Source organism: Scyliorhinus canicula, chromosome 15, assembly GCF_902713615.1.
Source record: "Scyliorhinus canicula chromosome 15, sScyCan1.1, whole genome shotgun sequence".
NCBI classification, from domain to species: Eukaryota; Metazoa; Chordata; class Chondrichthyes; order Carcharhiniformes; family Scyliorhinidae; genus Scyliorhinus; species Scyliorhinus canicula.
The window spans coordinates 37,620,300-37,639,379 of record NC_052160.1 but is presented as its reverse complement, the minus strand read 5'-3'; the positions used below and the strand labels follow the sequence as shown (position 1 = coordinate 37,639,379).

General features: G+C 44.8%; 1 protein-coding gene across 3 annotated transcripts in view; it reads right to left on the bottom strand.

Annotated features, from left to right (window-relative positions):
* The window catches only part of unkl (unk like zinc finger), a 171,989-nt gene that overhangs the window by 118,817 nt on the left and 34,092 nt on the right, over positions 1-19,080 (bottom strand). The window contains exon 2 of one of the 3 annotated variants that reach the window (XM_038820637.1): positions 6,828-6,928. The exons of the other annotated variants lie outside the window; for them this stretch is intronic. The gene's annotated coding sequence lies outside the window, so the exon portion shown is untranslated. The remainder of the gene's footprint in view (positions 1-6,827; positions 6,929-19,080) is intronic. 3 annotated transcript variants of the gene reach the window in all.

Sequence of the window (19,080 nt, the reverse complement as noted above, 5' to 3'; positions counted from 1 at the left end):
GCGGAGATGGCTAAGCGGAGGGCCGGGTACAACTGGACGATGGCGGTGCTCCACAGAAAGAGTGTGAAGTTTGGCATGTTACAGCCGGCGCGTCTGTGGGTCACTTTCAAGGACCGGCACTTTTATTTTGAGTCCCCAGAGGAGGCGTGGGCCTTTGTGCAGGCCGAGAAGTTGGACTCTGACTGAGGGTCAGGGGTTTGTAAATAACTGTTAACTTTTGGTGGGACGGGTCTCTGTTTCATGTTGTTTTATGCTGTTTTAAGCTGGTTGTGTGTTGGTTCTTGGGGGGGGGGGTGCTGTCTTTTTGCGTCGGCGGTGTCGGGCAGAAGGAAAGCGCGGGCTTTTCTTCTGTTTCCCACGCTGAGGATGGATGGGGCTGGGTCGGAGCTGAGAAGCATGGGCTTCTTTCCCGCTCGACAGCGGGAGAGGAGGAGGGTCTGCTGATGGGTCTGGGGGAGGAGGAGTAGCCCCACGTTGGGGGGGTCAGAGGTGTGGCGGGAGTCGCCGGGGTCAGCAGAAGTTAGCTGGCTCACGGGAATGCTACGGAGGGAGTAACGCGGCTGAGAGGTCCTAGCCGTGTGTGTGTGTGTGTGTGTGTGTGTGTGTGGGGGGGGGGGGGGGGGGGGGGAAATGGCCAGGAAGGAGCTGGAGTATGCAGGGGGGGGCCGGGATGGGGTTTTGCCGCCGTGGGGAACGGGCCGAGCGGGGGGCGCTGGCCTGGGGCGGGCAGGGGACGGGTTATGGCTAGTCGGCAGGGGAGGGGGGCAGGGAGCCCTCTGCTCCGGCTGATAACTTGGAATGTGAGGGGGCTGAATGGGCCGGTTAAACGGGCCCGGGTGTTTACGCACCTGAAGGGGCTGAAGGCGGACGTGGCTATGCTCCAGGAGACGCACCTGAAGGTGGCGGACCAGGTTAGACTGAGGAAGGGCTGGGTAGGCCAGGTATTTCATTCAGGGCTGGATGCAAAAAATCGGGGTGTGGCAATTCTGGTGGGAAAAAGGGTGTCGTTTGAGGTGTCAACGGTGGTGGCTGACAGTGGAGGGAGGTATGTGACGGTGAGCGGCAAGTTGCAAGGGGAGCAGGTGGTGCTGGTGAATGTCTATGCCCCAAATTGGGACGATGCGGGTTTTATGCGGCGCATGCTGGGCCGCATTCCGGATCTAGAGATGGGGGGCCTGATACTTTTTGGGGGGGGCGGGGGGCTTTAACACAGTGCTGGATCCCCCATTGGATCGATCCATGTCCAGGACAGGCAGGAGGCCCGCGGCGGCTAAGGTGTTGAGGGGGTTTATGGACCAGATGGGAGGGGTGGATCCTTGGAGGTTCGCGAGGCCGAGGGCCAGGGAGTATTCATTTTTTTCCCACGTGCATAAAGCCTACACCCGGATCGATTTTTTTATTATGAGCAGGGGGCTGATTTCGAGGGTGAAGGATGCCGAGTATTCGGCCATTGCCAATTCAGACCATGCCCCGCACTGGGTAGACCTTGAGCTGGGGGAGGAGAGGGACTAGCGCCCGCTCTGGCGCCTGGAGGTGGAACTGCTGGCGGATGAGAAGGTGGGCGGGCGGGTTCGGGGGTGTATCAAGAGGTACTTAGAGGCCAATGATAATGGGGATAGTCCGGGTGGTGACGGTTTGGGAGGCATTGAAGGCGGTGATTAGAGGGGAGTTGATTTCCATCCGAGCCCATAGGGAGGGGGTGAGCAAAGAGAGAGGGAGAGGTTGGTAGGGGAGATGGTGAGGGTGGACAGGAGATACGCGGAAGCTCCGGAGGAGGGACTGTTGGGGGAGCGACGTAACCTTCAGGCCAAGTTCGACTTGCTGCCCACCGGAAAGGCGGAAGCTCAGTGGAGGATGGCACAGGGAGCGGTGTACGAATATGGGGAGAAGGCGAGTAGGATGCTGGCGCATCAGCTACGTAAGCGAGACGTGGCTAGGGAGATTGGTGGAGTGACGGATAGGGGAGGCAATGTGGTGCGAAGGGGGGTGGACATTAATGGGGTCTTCAGGGACTTTTATGGGGGATTGTGCCGGTCCGAGCCACCAGTTTGGGGGGGGGGGGGGGGGGGGGGGGGGGCTCTTTTTGGATAGGGTGATATTTCCGAAGGTGGAGGAGGGCCAGGTGGAGGGGCTGGGGGCACAGATTGAGCTGGAGGAGCTGGTCAAAGGGATAGGCAGCATGCAGTCTGGGAAGGCGCCGGGGCCGGATGGGTTTCCGGTCGAATTTTACAAAATGTATGCAGACCTGCTGGGCCCCCTGTTGGTCATGCAGGAGGTGGATGAGGCCTCGGTGGAGGAACTGAAGGGTAAATGGGAGGAGGAGCTGAGAGAGGAGATTGAGGAGGAGACGTGGGCGGATGCCCTGGAAAGAGTGAATTCCTCCTCTTCCTGTGCGAGGCTTAGCCTCATACAGTTCAAGGTGCTGCACAGGGCCCACATGACTAGGAAGAGGATGAGTAGGTTTTTCGGGGGCGAAGACAGGTGTGCTAGGTGCTCGGGGAGCCCGGCGAACCACGCCCATATGTTCTGGCATGCCCAGCGCTGGGGGAGTTTTGGAAGGGGGTAGCAAGGACGGTGTCGAGGGTGGTAGGATCCAGAGTCAAGCCAGGCTGGGGACTCGCAATTTTTGGGGTTGCAGTGGAGCCGGGAATGCAGGAGGCGAAAGAGGCCGGTGTTCTGGCCTTTGCGTCCCTAGTAGTCCGGCGGAGGATCTTGCTTCAATGGAAGGATGCGAGGCCCCCAAGCGTGGAGGCCTGGATCAATGATATGGCGGGGTTCATCAAATTGGAGAAGGTGAAATTTGCCCTGAGGGGATCAGTACAGGGGTTCTTTAGGCGGTGGCTGCCTTTCCTGGACTTCCTGGCAGAACGGTAGGAAAATAAGCCAGCAGCAGCAGCAACCCCTGAAAATCTCAATAAAAATGATTTAAAAAAAAAAAAGATTTTCTGTTAATGGGACCATTTTTAATTAAGGTGCACTTTATAATCAGTGTCAATCCTAAAATCAGAGTGTAATTGTTAAGCTAAAAGAGGGAGGGGAGAGAACAACGACATATTGCATCATAATCCAATTTTTTCATGTTCAATAATTTTTTTTGCTTGGAAAAATTAATTGGTGGTCCTGTGACTCTGTTCCTCCATGTTTTATTCAAACAAATATAATAGTACGTTGCTTTTGAGCCAGGGTTCCATTCTGGAATCTTCCATCCAGTTATAACATCCACAGGGATCGTAACAAACGTTCATGGAAAGAACTTCCAGGGCATCAACTGAGATCATAACAAACGTTAATGGTGAGAATTTCCACTGCCACTCCTGCTGACTATATACCATTGTGCCATCTTTTCATTGTGCCTGTTCTGTTGGTATGATAGTACATGCTCAGTTACAATGATGGAGGAGTCTGAGACATTGAAGATATGATTTAGCGAGTTTGACCATGTCAGGCTGTCACCGGACTCAATTGGGCCAGCTGTCTCAATTTTGGCACAAATCCCAAGTTGTTAGTGAAAAGGACTGAGCAGGGATGACTGAGCACGGTGTGCCTTTGTCATTTCCAATGCCTAGGCCGTTGCGAGATGGTCTGTCTTCAATTTTTTTCTTGTGGTTCAACACAACTGGAGGGTTTTGCAGGAAATTTCAGACAGCATTTAAGAGTCAGTCACATTGCTGTGGGTCTGGAGTCACATGCAGGCTCAGCTCGAGCAAGAACTGCAGATTGCCTTTCCTAAAGGACATGTTTTTTTTTTAAAAACAAAAATGCAGGAATTTCAGTATATCATGTATGGTCCTAGCTTTTTATTCCAGATTTTCTTAATTAATTGAATTTAAATTCCACCTATAGCAGTGATCCTCCACGTCCAGGCTGTTTGCTTACTAGTCTGATAACATTAACACAATCCTTCCATTCCACTTCTATTACCAGATCCCTTTGTTCCTCTACCCCATTTAGATTCTGGTTTGCCAGATAACATGACCTCATCATTCTTACCAAAATGTAATAGAATCATAATGGTTACAGCAGAGAAAGAGATTAATCAGCCCATCATGTCTGCGAGAGCAGCTCAGATGTCCCACTTGCCCACCCTTTTCCTGCAACCCTTCTCTGCAGATAATCATCCAATTCTCTTTTGAAAGCCACGATTGAATCTGCCTCCACCACACACTCAGGACATGAATTTCAGATCCTAATCACTGGCTGTATAAAAAATCTTTTCCTAGAGCCACCCTTAGTTCTTTTAGCAATTGCCTTAAATCAGTGTCCGCTGGTTCTTAACCCTTTTGTCAATAGGTCTATCCAGACACCTCAATTTTGAGCATCTGCATCAAATTATTTCTCAACTTTCCTTTCTTTTGAGGAAAAGAATCCTAACTTCTCCAAACTATCCATGCAACTTAAGTCCCTTATCGCTGGAACCATTCTTGTAATTTCTTTCTTCTACGCTCACTTATGCCTTCATATCTTTCTCAGTGTGGTGCTCAGGATTCAACAGAAAACCTCAATGGAGGTCAAACAAGAGCTTCACGAAAGACTTACCATGACTTCTTGGCTCCTATGCTCTTATATGCCTCACACTGATCCAAGCTTGAATTCATTCGTCAATCGTTCATTTGCCCATTTTCCACCCCAATTTGGTTGCATCTGAAAATTTAGAAATTTTCTTTTTTTTTTAATATAATATATGAATATAAAAAGGGGCAATTTAGCATGGCCAATCCACCTACCCTGCACACCTTTGGGTTGTGGGGATGAGGCCCAAGCAGATACGGGAGAATGTGAAAGATTTTCTTTATGATTGCAAAGGTAATACAAATTTTAAATAGTGGTTTCAACACTAATTCTTCTGGGCTCCCACTTCCCACCCTTTTCAAGTTGAATAGTTATCTTTTACCATTACTGTTTTCTGCCTTGCAGCCAACTAGCTATTCATTCTGCTACTTGTGCCTCATTCTGCATGTCCTGACCTTATCCACCAGTCTATTCCCTATCAAAGATCTTTTGGATATCTAAACATCTGCTCCATCACCATTGAAGAAGTAACAGAAAGATTAGACTAAGTGTTGAACAAGGTTGATCAAGCAAAGCTTTCCCTTTTGAAATAAAGTGAAGATAAAAGTTATACCTGGATAAGAAATAGGATTTGATCTGGCATGTGTCTATGTAGATTAATTTGTGCCAGGTCAACATTGCAAATTGTGCACTATAACTTTGGAGCAAACAAATCTACAATATTATTTTAAAACCACTGAGCCTAAACATTATAACATGAGAGGCAATTTTTAAAAACAGTGATTTTTAGAATATTATGTAACAGCTTGATGCATGGCCCAAGCCATATTGTGAAAAATAATCTTCTGTATATCCCTCCCTATCTTAAGTTTATTTTTGACTACATGCACCCAAGATTTGCTGTCCTTAACTTCAACATTACTGAAAATTCCAGCATAAAGATGATGATTTAAATGGATAGAGCTGGTCAGAGACACAGACTGACATGTGGTGTCGGATGGGAAACAGGAGTAAAATGAAATTCCCAAATGGCAATTCTGCAGGCCTCCCAACAGATCATTCTACCAACACATCAATGGACAAAAAACAAAATCCTATATATTTGTAATTCTTCATATCAAGTTGTGCCCAAGAGCGGAGTCATATCTTTTCTCAACTTGCATGTGCCAACATGCGTCTGGACATTTGTTATTCTGGTTAAAGCCTCTTCACACACTCAGTCTCCAGTCTATTTTCCTCCTTCGGAGTTGAAGAATTTCTAGCTTTCCCGCATTGTTAACAATGTTTTTTTTTTTAAATCAGGCAGGGGTAGAGAGGGAATAAAGAAAGCAAAGGAAAATCTGTGGTTCCAATGAACTATGCCATGGTCAATTCTTCTTAAATCAATGAACCATTCCTATTCTCTGGCTAATAACTACTCCTTGGCATGAAACATATATTATGGAAATAAATATTGTGATGAAGGACAAAGATAGCTGGAACGAATCGGGGCCCAGTATCCATCTCCTCGCTCATTTCTTTGCTGTGAAGTACTTTGAACTTTTTTGTGAAAACAGCAATGGCATATTAATGTAAATTGCTGTCGTGGGGACAGTTAACTTTTTCATTCCATTCTACAGGGAAACATTCATAAAGAATACGCATTAAACACACAGCTTTTGTTTCTCTCCCCCACCTGCTGCATTTGTTCTACAGAAATATATATACAATATAATTTCAATTTTAACAAGGAAAAATTTTACGTTAAAATAAATTGATGTTGCAAAGATATACAACACATTGGTCCAGATCTGAAAGAGAAAAGACAGGTCTGATTTGAAACTTTGCACCATCAGTTGCAATGCTAAATAATGTACCTTCCATTTTTAAAATTCTAACTGACAAGTTTCCTCGTCTTAATTCTACATCAGTTTTTCTTCCTTCATCGCAATGCAGGTTGAAGTGGGTCAGGGTATCTACAGAAGTTGCAATGGGACAAAAAGCAAGAAACAAACTATTTTGGAATACGGGATTACGGATCATAGCTCACTTCCTTGTTGAAAAAAGGAAACTGAATAGTTCTCTGCAATGGCTAACATTTGGCAGGAGTCATCCTCCTACAGCCAGGGCAGTCTGGCTCAAAGGCTTCACTGCTATACTCAACATTGCACCTCACCAGCCAGCAGGATAAGATCTTCTCTTTGTTGCTCCATTTCATATTTACTTCTGCTCACATTCTGTAACGTCAGCAGTTACTCCAGCCATTGTTTCAACAGTTTAAGCTTATAATATCAATTTGGAATAGTGGCTTGGCAGCAACAGGCTGAAAACTGCACTACCTGGTTTCAGCTTTCTCTGCATATCTTTCTGTGATTCTTCTTTTCTTTCTCGTATATTTTGAATTGCTTTCATCTCTCCTCACTTTCCTGCTACGCCTTTCCTTTAATTGAAAGAAGGATAACAGCAACATTAGTTTCTTTGTGAATATACATGTCTCTCCTTTTCTTATTTTCAAGTAGTTGCTCACTTTTAACTACACTTTCCCAGTTAATTCTTCTAATCAATTTTCCCCCATCATACAGCTTTCATCTCCTTCCTGGTTTCTGACATGCATCTTTCTTTCACTTGATCAGAACTCTCTGTAAAGAATAGTAGATACTAAATCATAAAAATAACAGCTCTTACTGCTCCATTGAGTCAGTCAATAATCTAAGCAAATTGGAAAAAGACAATTGTGCCAATTAGCAAAATACTGGAGTAATCAAAATTGAAAATAAATTGAACAATAAAATGTTAATATCAATTCTAAAATTTATCAAGGCTTACATACGAAAGAGGGAGAAGGCTATCCAGCTCCCTGAGCTTGTTTTACCATTCAATAAGATCATGGCTGATTTGATTGTGGACTCAAACTCCACTTTCCTGTCGACCTCCATACCCTTTGACTCCCTTTACAATCAAGAATCTGACCAACTCAGCCTTAAAAATACTCCATAACCCTGCATCCACTGCTCATTGGGGAAGGGTGTTCCACAGACTAACGACCACTCAAGGAAAAGCAACTCATCTTAAATGGGAAACCCCGTATTTTCAAATGGTGTCCCCTAGTTCTAGTCTCTTTCAGCAAAGGAAAATATGCTCAACTATAATGAGGCAGGTTTAATAAACAATCTCAGAGTAAAAGATCCACGAGGAAGAGGTGGCCATAACATGGTAGAATGTAGCATTCAATTTGAGAGTGAGAAACTTGGGTCAGACTCTACTAAATTTAAATAAGGGTAATTATAAAGGAACAAGCGTTGGTTGGAGTGGACTGTGAAAGGAGTCAGGAAAGATGGTTGATCAGTAATGGCAGATGCTTATAAAAATAGTTTGTGGGCAGCACGGTGGGGCAGTGGTAGCACTGCAGTCTCACGGCGCCGAGGTCCCAGGTTCAATCCCGCTCTGGGTCACTGTCCGTGTGGAGTTTGCACATTCTCCCCGTGTTTGCATGGTTTCGCCCCCACAACCCAAAAGATGTGCAAGGTAGGTGGATCGAACACGCTAAAATTAATTGGGTACTCTAAATTTATTTTTTTTAAGTTTGTGACTCACCATAAAGATATAACGCAGTGAGGAAGAAGGATTCTAGGAAGGGGATACATCAACCATGGTTAACCAAGGAAGTGAAGGATAGTATTATCATAAAATCCCTACAGTGCAGAAGTAGGCCATTGGGCCATCAAGTCTGCAACGACCCTCTGAAAGAGCAACCTACCTAGGCCCACTCCCCCGTAATTGTACCTAACGTTTTGGACACAAAGGGGCAATTTAGAATATCCAATTCAACTAACCTGCACCTTTGGACTGTGTGAGGAAACCAAAGAACCCGGAGGAAACCCACGCAGACACAGGGAGAATGTGCAAACTCCACAGACACAGTCACCAACAGTTGGAATCGAACCCGGGTCCCTGGTGCTGTGAGGCAGCAGTACTAATCACCGTGCCATCCCGGCAGTATTAAACCGAAAGGAAAGCCGTACAATTTGGCAACCATTAGTGGTAAACAAGCGGTTTTAGAAAGCTTTAAAAGCCAACAAAATATGACCAAAAAATAATATAGATAGAGAAGATAAATTAGGAGGGTAAACTAGCAAGTATTATAAAAATGGACAGCGATACTTTCTTTAAATATATAAAAAGGAAGACAGTTCAAATTAAACATAGGCTCCTTGGATAATGAGATTGGGGAAATAATAATGAAGAACCAGGAAATATCAGAGGAGTTGAACAATTACTTTGCATCAGTCTTCACGGTGGAAGACACTAATAACATTCCAAAAATAATTAATCTAGGGCTTGGCAGGGAGAAAATAAATACAACAATCACTAGGGTAGAAGTACTGGGGAAACTAATGGAGCTAAATGTCGATAAGTCCCCTGGACCTGATGGGTTGCAGGAAGTAGCTACAGAGATAGTGGGTGCACTGGTAGTGATCTTCCCAGAATCCTTAAATTCTGGAAAAGTCCCAGCAGGTGGGAAACTGCCAATGCCCTTTTTTTAAAAACAAGAAACTATAGCCAGTTAGCTTAACTTCTGTCATTGGGAAAATATTAAAAGGGGCAGCATGGTAGCATTGTGGATAGCACAATCGCTTCACAGCGCCAGGGTCCCAGGTTCGATTCCAGCTTGGGTCACTGTCTGTGCGGAGTCTGCACATCCTCCCCGTGTGTGCGTGGGTTTCCTCCGGGTGCTCCGGTTTCCTCCCACAGTCCAAAGATGTGCAGGTTAGGTGAATTGGCCATGATAAATTGCCCCTAGTGTCCAAAATTGCCCTTAGTGTTGGGTGGGGTTAATAGGTTATGGGGATAGGGTGGAGGTGTTAACCTTGGGTAGGGTGCTCTTTCCAGGAGCCGGTGCAGACTTGATGGGCCGAATGGCCCCCTTCCGCACTGTAAATTCTATGTAAACAAAAAATGTAAAGATCGTAACAGCGGAGCATTTCGAAATGCATAATATAATCAAGTAAAATCAGCATGGTTTCATGAAGGGGAAATCAAGCCTGATAAATGTATTAGAATTCTTTGAGGTGATAACAATAATGGTATAGGAAGGGAAACCAGCAGATGTAATATACTTGGACTCGGTGTTCGATAAGGTACCAAACAAAAGTCTACATAATAAGAGCCAATGGGTGTTGGCAGTAGTAAATTATCATGGATTGGCTAACTGATCAAAGAGAGTGGGGTAAGAGGATCATTTTCAGGGTGACAACCTGTAACTAGTGGAATGTCAAAGGAATCTGTGCTGGGGACTCAATTATTCACAATATATATTAATGGCTTGAACGAATGGAGTGAATGCACTGTAGCCAAGTTTGCAGATACTCAAAAGTACGTGGGAACCGTGCGGAGTTTGCACATTCTCCTCGTGTTTGCGTGGGTTTCGCCCCCACAACCCAATGATGTGCAGAGTAGGTGGATTGGCCACGCTAAGTTGCCCCTTAATTGAAAAAAATGAATTGGGTACGCCAAATTAAAAAATAAATAAGTGGGAAGACAACTGGTGAGGATAACACAGAGTTTATAGAAGGATATAGACAGGTTAGATGAGTGGGCAAAAAACTTGGCAGATGGAATATAATGTAGGAAAACGTAAAGTTATGCACTTCTGGTATGAAGAATAAACAAGCTGAATATTATTTAAATGGCGAAAGACTGCAGAAAATCAGCACAGAAGGATTTGGGGGTCCTCGTGCATAAATCACAAAAAGCTAGTGTGCAAATTCAGCAAATAATTGGGAAGGCAAATGGATTGTTTGCCTTTATTTCAAAGGAAATGGAGTACAAAACAAGGAAGTCCTGCTAAAACTATGCAAGGCACTAGTTAGATTACACCTGGAATACTGTGAACAGTTGTGGCCCACTCATCTAAGAAACATATACTGGCTTTGGAGGCAGTCCAGAGAAGGTTCACGACATTGATCCCGGGTATATGGTGGGATCTTCTTATGAGGCGGAGTTGAATAGGTTGGGCCTGTACTCATCGGAGTTTAGAAGAGTGGGAGGTAACCTTATTGAGACATAGAATTCTCTGGGGACTTGACAGGGTAGATGCTGAGAGAGTGTTTCCTCTTGTGGGAGTGTCTCGGACCAGAGAGCATAATCTCAGAGCAAGGGATGAGCCATTTAAATCAGAGATAAGAAGGTATTTCTGCTTCCAGAGGGTAGTGAATCTGTGGAATTCTTTTCCGGAGAGAATTTGAGGCTGGGTCGTTAGGTATGCTCAAGGTAGACTTAGACAGTCTTTTAATCAGCAGGGGAAATCAAGGGTTATGGAGATAAGGCGGGAAAGTGGATATGAGAATTATATCAGATCAGCCACGATCTCATTGAATGGCGGGGCAGACTCGATGGGCCGAATGACCTACTTCTGCTCCTACGCACTGCAGATTTCGGCAATTTCTCTTCATTTAAATAATATTCCACTTTCTAGTTTTCCCGACCAAAATGGACACGTTCACATTTTTTCACATTATACTCCATCTGCCAATTATTTTTGTCTACTCACTCAACCTAACTAAATCCTTTAGTAGATGATGTCCTCCTCATAATTTACTTTCCTACCTATCTTTGTGTCATCAGCAAATTTAGCAACCATACTTTTTGGTCCCTTCACCCACATCATCAATATAAATTGTAAATAGTTGAGGTTCCAGCACTTATCACTTTGGCACTGTTCTGGTTATAGCTTGCCAAGCCAAAAATGATCAATTTCTCTCTGCTCCCTTGTAGCTACCCAATTCTATATTCAGCTAATATGTTAACCCTTACATCAAGAGCTCTTATTTTGTGCAGTAACCTTTCTTGTGTTATCGGTGTATTGCAGTGAAGATATGCAAACTATGTGTTCAATACTTGTGCCATTTCCTTATTTACCCTTATTAATTCCCCAGACATCACAGCTTTGCTTCTGAGTTCCAGGAACTCTATATTTGAGAGTCTGTCTGTATTTACACTGCTAAAACCAGCAGCAGAATTATTAGCCTTCCTTAAAAAAAACTGACATATGATCCTCTCCAGAATATGACAGCAAGATTTAAAAGTGCAAACTGGAGATGGCCTATGGGCATACTCCCAGAATCCAAACCCAGCAGGCGGTGTGTGAAAAGTCTTAGGATTCTTGCATGCAATTACGATGTTAAAAAAATGAAACATCTAGCACTGTTGAACTTGCTGTTCATTATATTTCAAGCTAAAAAATGTTGAACACCTCAACTCACTGTGAAACAGGAAGCTGAAATCCCAGTAACGTAATTTGCTTGTGGTCGAGGTGACAACTTGTGCATTTTTATACCTACACCAGTTTGAACAAAATATGAAAAACAGAATCAGTTCTAATTTCTATTGCATTATGAAAGGGACCTGTGACCAACCAGATTATCCAAGAAAGTGCAACCGAGGTGACTTTTTATTATTGCAGAATATTAGGTGACTTTTCCATATTGCCGATTAATTTAGCATTTCTTGGTGTTATGAATCCAAAAAAATTTTTAATAGATTTTTTAGCAAAGCAAGTTAAGCTATAATTTTCATATTTGTTGTTTATCCTCATCAAGTTATTTTTCGACACCAATAAAATGAAAATTTCTTAGAAACTATTTATGGTTCCGTAACATACTGATTCAGTGGTTCCCGTTGGTATTTTTACAATTCCACAACTGCAACCTTATTGGCTGCCAATGACTCCCAGAATTTCCATTTAAATTTATTTGGTAATGTAAGTTAACCCGCTAAATATGTGATATCTTTACACAATCCAACAGATTCTCAATTAACTGCCCATATTGTCAATACTAAACATTAGATTTAGAGATTACAAAGAACAAAAAAAAGACTACAGGTAAGACAACATTTAAATGTATCTTGTAATCTGGGATCAATGGCACACAACAGAACTCCGTGCATTACTTACACCTCATTTAAAAAAAAACATAAAAATAAAATAATCAACCACTCACCTAACCGGTCTATATCCCTCTGTAAACTGTGTTATCCTCACCAGTTGTCTTCCCACCTATTTGTGAGTATCTGCAAACTGGGCTACAGTGCATTCATTCCATTCGTTCAAGTCATTATATTATATATTGTGAATAATTGTGCCCCCAGCACAGATTCCTGTGGCATTCCACTAGTTACAGGTTGCCATCCCGAAAATGTCCCTCTTATCCCAACTCGGTCTTTGATCAATTAGCCAATCCTCTATCCGTGCTAATATACTACTGCCAACACCATGGGCTCTTATTATGTAATCCTTTGTTTGGTACCTTATTAAACACAGCATCCGTGCATATTACATCTACTGGTCCCCCTTCATATACCCTTATCATTACCACCTCAAAAGAATTCTAATAAATTTGGCAGCCATGATTTCCCCTTCATGAAACCATGCTGATTACAACTCATGGGTATTTTTCTTTCAGGGTATACAAGCTTGTAACAATATATGCACACAAATAACACAATGTAACACAGAAGTAATTAGGTTTCTTGTTATATAAAATTTTTAAATGTTAAGGAATCAAACAGGGGGCTTCTAACTCCCATCTAAATCAATGACTCTGTGCATAAAAGTAATACAGTAGTCCCCCTTTATAACGCGGGTGTTGGGGTCCAAGACAGCCATCTGCGTTGCATCCGAGCCGCGGATATCCACGATGGGGGTTAATTTTAGAATACAGGGCTACAGAGGGGAGGGGCGATGTGAGACCATGCTGGTCTTGCAGAGGCCCGTATGACCTCCTCCTGTGTTCTCTGCTCTCTCCCTCCAATCAGCCGGCAGTGTCAATTTCAGCGGCCAGCTCACTTTGATCCGGAGAGGGAAGCTGCTCTCTCACTGAAACAATCAGCCGGCCGCTGAAGTTGACACTGCCGTCTGCTCTCTCCCTCCAATCAGAAACATTAAAACTTAAAAGTTGGATTGGGGGGGAGAGAGCAGCCGGCAGTGTCAATTTCAGCGGCCGGCTGATTGTTTCAGTGAGAGAGCAGCTTCCCTCTCCGGATCAAAGTGAGCCGGCCGCTGAAATTGACACTGCCGGCTGCTCTCTCCCTCCAATCAGCCGGCAGTGTCAATTTCAGCGGCTGGCTCACTTTGATCCGGAGAGGGAAGCTGATAGTTGGGGTCCATAAGCCCCCCCGCCGTATATCGCGAACTGCGGTATAACGGGGGACTACTGTACTGATAAAACATTGTGCCAAACACAGCTGAGTCTAGCACATTTGATTATGGTGTGCAATACATTTGTTAATCACGGTCAATGAAGCATTTGAAGTCCTAAACTGAGCTTGGTCACAAAACACACCAGTCATGTCGAACAATTGGAAAATTTTCCAAGTGGCATTTGAGATATACACAAAAAATGAACAGAGGCCAAGATCCTGGCGTCCAGAATCGAAGACTGCGTACCGGACGTGATTGTGGAGGACCAAACGGGGTTTGTTAAGGGCAGGCAGCTAGTAGCCAATCTAAGAAGGCTACTCAATGTGATTATGATGCCCCCGGAGGGCAGAGAGGTGGAGGTAGCGGTGACAATGGACGCCGAAAAGGCTTTTGACCGGGTGGAGTGGGACTATTTATGGGAGGTGCTGGGACGGTTTGGGTTTGGAGAGGGCTTTGTGGACTGGGTTAAACTGCTATATCAGGCCCCAGAGGCTAGTGCAAGGACGAACAGGACGACATCTGAGTATTTTAGACTACACCACGGGACAAGACAGGAATGCCCCCTCTCTCCACTGCTGTTTGCGTTGGTCATAGAACCGCTGGCAATTGCTCTAAGAGCGGCAAGGGGATGGAAGGGAATGGTCAGGGAGGGGACAGAACACAAGGTCTCGCTCTACGCGGATGACCTGCTTTTGTATGTGTCAGATCCAGCGGCAGGGATGGACGGGATTATGGAAATCCTAGGGGAGTTTGGCCGGTTTTCGGGCTACAAGTTGAACATGGCAAAAAGCGAGATGTTTGTGGTACAGGCGAGGGGTCAGGAGAATAGGCTGAGGGAGCTACCATTTAGGCTGGTTGGGGAAAGTTTTAGGTATCCAGGGATACAAGTGGCGCGTGACTGGGGTAAAATGCATACATTGAACTTGTCCAGGCTGGTGGAGCAAATGAGGAGAGAGTTTCGGAGGTGGGATGAACCCCCCCCCCCCCCCCCCCCCCCCCCGTCACTAGTGGGGAGAGTACAGACGGTGAAGATGACGATCCTCCCGAGATTCCTGTTTATTTTTCAGTGTCTCCCTATTTTCATTCCGCAGTCCTTCTTTAAAAGAATCAATAAAATCATCCTGGGTTTTGTTTGGACGGGGAAGTCCCCGTGGGTAAAGAGGGGGATGCTGGAACTGAACCGTAGCGAGGGGGGGCTGGCGTTGCCAAACCTCAGCAACTACTACTGAGCGGCTAACATAGCCATGATAAGGAAATGGATGGTGGGTACGGGGTCGGTTTGGGAGTGGGTGGAGGCTGCTTCGTGCAGGTGCACCAGCTTGGCAGCCCTGGTCACGTCTCCCCTGCCGCTCCCGCTAGCCAGGTACTCCACCAGCCCTATAGTGGTGGCAGCTTTGCGGATTTGGGGCCAATGGAGGAAGCATCGGTCTGGCCCCCAATATGTGACAACCACTGATTTGTCCCGGGGAAGATGGATGGCGGGTTTCGAGCGTGCGGAGGGAAGGATGGGCGACTTGTTCCTGGAAGGGAGCTTCGCGAACATGAGGGCGCTGGAGGAGAAGTTCGGGTTGGCGAGGGGGAATGACTTCCGGTACTTGCAGGTGCGGGATTTCGTGCGTAGACAGGTCCCGTCCTTTCCACGCCTTCCACCAAGGGGGATCCATGAAAGGGTAATTTCCAGGGGTGAGGTAGGAGAGGGGAGAGTGTCAGATATTTATAAGGAGCTTATGGGAGCGGAGGACACAGGGACCGAGGAACTGAAACTTACGTGGGAGGAGGAGCTTGGTGGGGAGTTGGAGGGAGGCGCATGGGCAGACGCTCTGGGGAGGGTAAATGCAACCGCAACATGTGCCAGGCTCGGCCTGATTCAGTTCAAGGTGGTTCACCGGGCCCACATGACAGTGGCCCGGATGAGCAAATTCTTTGGGCTGGAGGACAAGTGTGCTAGGTGTGGGGGAGGACCAGCAAACCATGTCCACATGTTCTGGGCGTGTCCAAAACTCAGGGGATACTGGCAGGAATTTGCAGACATCATATCCCGGGTACTGAAAACAAGGGTGGCGATGAGTCAAGAGGTGGCGATTTTTGGGGTGTCGGAAGACCCGGGAGTCCAGGAGGGGATAGAGGCCGACGTTGTGGCCTTTGCTTCCCTGATAGCCCGGCGACGAATACTGTTGGCCTGGAGGGACTCAAAGCCCCCAAAGACCAAAGTATGACTGTCGGACATGGCAAGCTTTCTCGGCTTGGAAAAAATCAAGTTCGCCTTATGAGGATCACTATCGGGGTTCGCCCGGAGATGGCAATCATTCATCGACTTCTTCGCGGGGAACTAATCGTCAGCCGGGGGGGGGGGGGGAGTGACGCTGTTATTTGCACTATGTTTTTTGTAATTGGTATCTGCACACTAATGTATATTGTTACTGTTTACAATGCCAAAAAATACCTCAATAATAAAAATGTCTGTTAAAAAAAAATGAACAGAAATGGGTTAATAGTTACTTCATTTCCAGAAAACGACTCCATGTATTACATGAGTTAGCAATGTACAGTAGTGGTTTTGAGTGTAGGGGAGGATTACAGAAAATCCAGGTTATTAATACAACCTCCTAAACCACTGAGTTGCAATTGGATGTTTCATCAGGTCATCTTGATCCATTACTCATTGCACAGAGTTATTTTCATTAAGTACTGAAAGAAGAGGTGATTGCCCTGAAAATAGGGCAATAAACTTTGCAGGACGTAAACATCTTTTCATCTAAATTAATCAATAGATGTTGCCATAAAGTACATGGGTCATCTTCTCTTCCTCCTCACATAATTAAATAACAAAAATATCAGAGTGAAAACTATCAATAAAATGGAAATCCAAAGATTTGGGAACTACAATTCATGACAGGGACAATGGCTTGCAGAAAGAATAAATTTCCAAAGACGGCAATAAAAGCAAAATACTGCAAATGGTGGAATTTAGAAATAAAAACAGAAAATGTTGGAAAAACTCAGCAAGTCTGGCAGCATCTGTATCAAGAGAAACAGAGTTAACGTTTTGAGTTAATCTGTAGGATCTCTTATTTTTCAACAGACAGCAACACATGCACTAGCAACTTCATACCTGGATGGTTTGATACCGCCATCCTCTTTGCCCCCTATTGGTTTACAAGTTGTGAGTTGTGACTTCTGAATAGTGGTCTTTACCATCACTCACATTGGTATCTCATTTACTGGCTGTACTCCCTTTGTTACATTGTCACATCTGCAGTCTTGGTTCTGTAAAACTGATGTGCTCCCACTGTATACTTTCCCACAAACACGTGAAAATTCAGAATTTAACTATTTCCCTATAAACTCAAAACTCGAATTGTTAACTCTGCTTCTCTCTCCACAGAGGCTACTAGGCTTGCTGAATTTTTCTGTTTTATCCCCAAGATTAGAGTTGGGCAGTTTACTGCCAATCTATAGGCCTCCATCAACTGCAATATTACATGTAAACAGTGATCAGGTTCAGTTCGCTATGGTGGTGACTGAGTTCCCCTGGATCTCAACCAGCTGGAAACTAACTCAACTGTCCTGTAAATACAGGGAGCTGTTTTAATTAAGCAATCATGCATTAGAGCACAAAGTATGAAGAAAGAGGAATGCTTTTGTGCAGAACATAATCATGTTAGTACATTAATGATGGATAGACAATAGTTCTAAAACTGGTAAATGGCACTTTACTCCAATGAACCAATTTATGACGTACAAGAGGAAATGCCATTGTCCTACAGTTTGCAGCGTCAACATTTTTGAGTGAACTGGTTCTCAAATTATTTCATTTATATTTAATTCCTCACATTCCACCCTGCAAGTTCCTACTGAACTAAAACCTTCAGTACATTAAAGCTCAAAAAAAAATTTATTTGGGCTTCAAAGTTTTAGACCTATCCAGAGCATCCCTACAATGCAGAAGGAGGCCATTGGGCCCATCGAGTCTGCACCGACCCTCCAAAAGAACACTGGAACCAAGCCTACTTCCCCACTCAATCCACATAATCCCGTTATGAAACACCCGGAGGACACTGGGAAAACATGTAATCACCAGACAGTCACCCAAGGCTGGAATCAAACCAGTGTCCCTGGCACTGAAGCAGCAGTGCTAACTACCTTGCCACCATACCTATGACTTTGAGCACCGATGTTTGAGCTAAAGACTGAGAGCAGGGCTGAAGCAGAACAATCTTTTTTTAAATTTCCAGTTAAGGGGCAATTTTAACATGGCTAATTCACTGACCCTGCACATCTTTGGGTTGTGGGGTGAGACCCACGCAGACACGGGGAGAATGTGCAAACTCCACACAGACAGTGACCCAGGGCTGGGATCGAACCTGGGTCCTCAGCGCCATGAGGCAGCAGTGCTAACCACTGCACTACTGTGCCACCCTAGAAAATTTTTTTTTTTTTTTTTAAAAGGTGCCTTCACACACACTTTCATTTATTTGGGGAATGGTGGGGAGGTGGAGGAAGGATTCCTAAACTGATTATTAGCCCGTCGAACTGCGCCACAAATGACCCTACTGTCAGGAGAATGTACCTTAAGAAATCGGTGTTTATCAAATAGCTGCAGTAGTGTCAGTGTGTGGGTGGAGCTGGGCTGCCTGCCTGTTATTTATTTCCGTTTGTGATCTGGCAGCTGCAATGTGTTTTTGGTTTTGTTTTCAGAGGTGAAGAGCTGCATTCACAGCAAGAAGATGTTATGATCTCTCTCTGCAATCTAAAGATCACTTGATGAATTCAAAGTAATACCTGTTTCTGCAGAGAATTTAAGCCTGCCGTCTTTGTTTTAAAAGGGTTTAACTTGTGAGTGTTGTTTGTAAAGTTATCACAGGTTATCTATAGAGTACTGTATGTTTTGGGGGGTGGTCAGGATTGGTAGTTGATAAAACTGTTTACTGTGTGCTTATAAAATGTGAATTGGATTCATACAATAAACATTGTTTTGTTTTAAACATACTTTAGCTCTCTGTTGCACCACACCTATAAAGTAGGCCCTTGCGCACCCCATAAACAAATCTATTTAAAGTTGTGGGTCAGGTGAACATCCATGAAATACTTTGGGGTTCTCTAAACCCTGGCCCATAATACTACCATAACCAACAAGTGTTGACATGGAACTTCAATCAAGACCTTTTGGTTCAGAGATACTACCAGTATGCCACAAGGCCTCAGCGTAGAACAGGAAAGCTTTAGCTGAAAAAACTTTAGAAACTGACGACTGAAGATCAGCATATTGTTCTGTCATGTCATCCAAGCAGTTATCATTCATGCAGGATTTGGACAGCAAGCATAATATTCCGTCAAAGTTAAGCCTGGTCCTAACCTCACCGTGTGGTGGTGATGGTGGCGGCGGCAGCAGC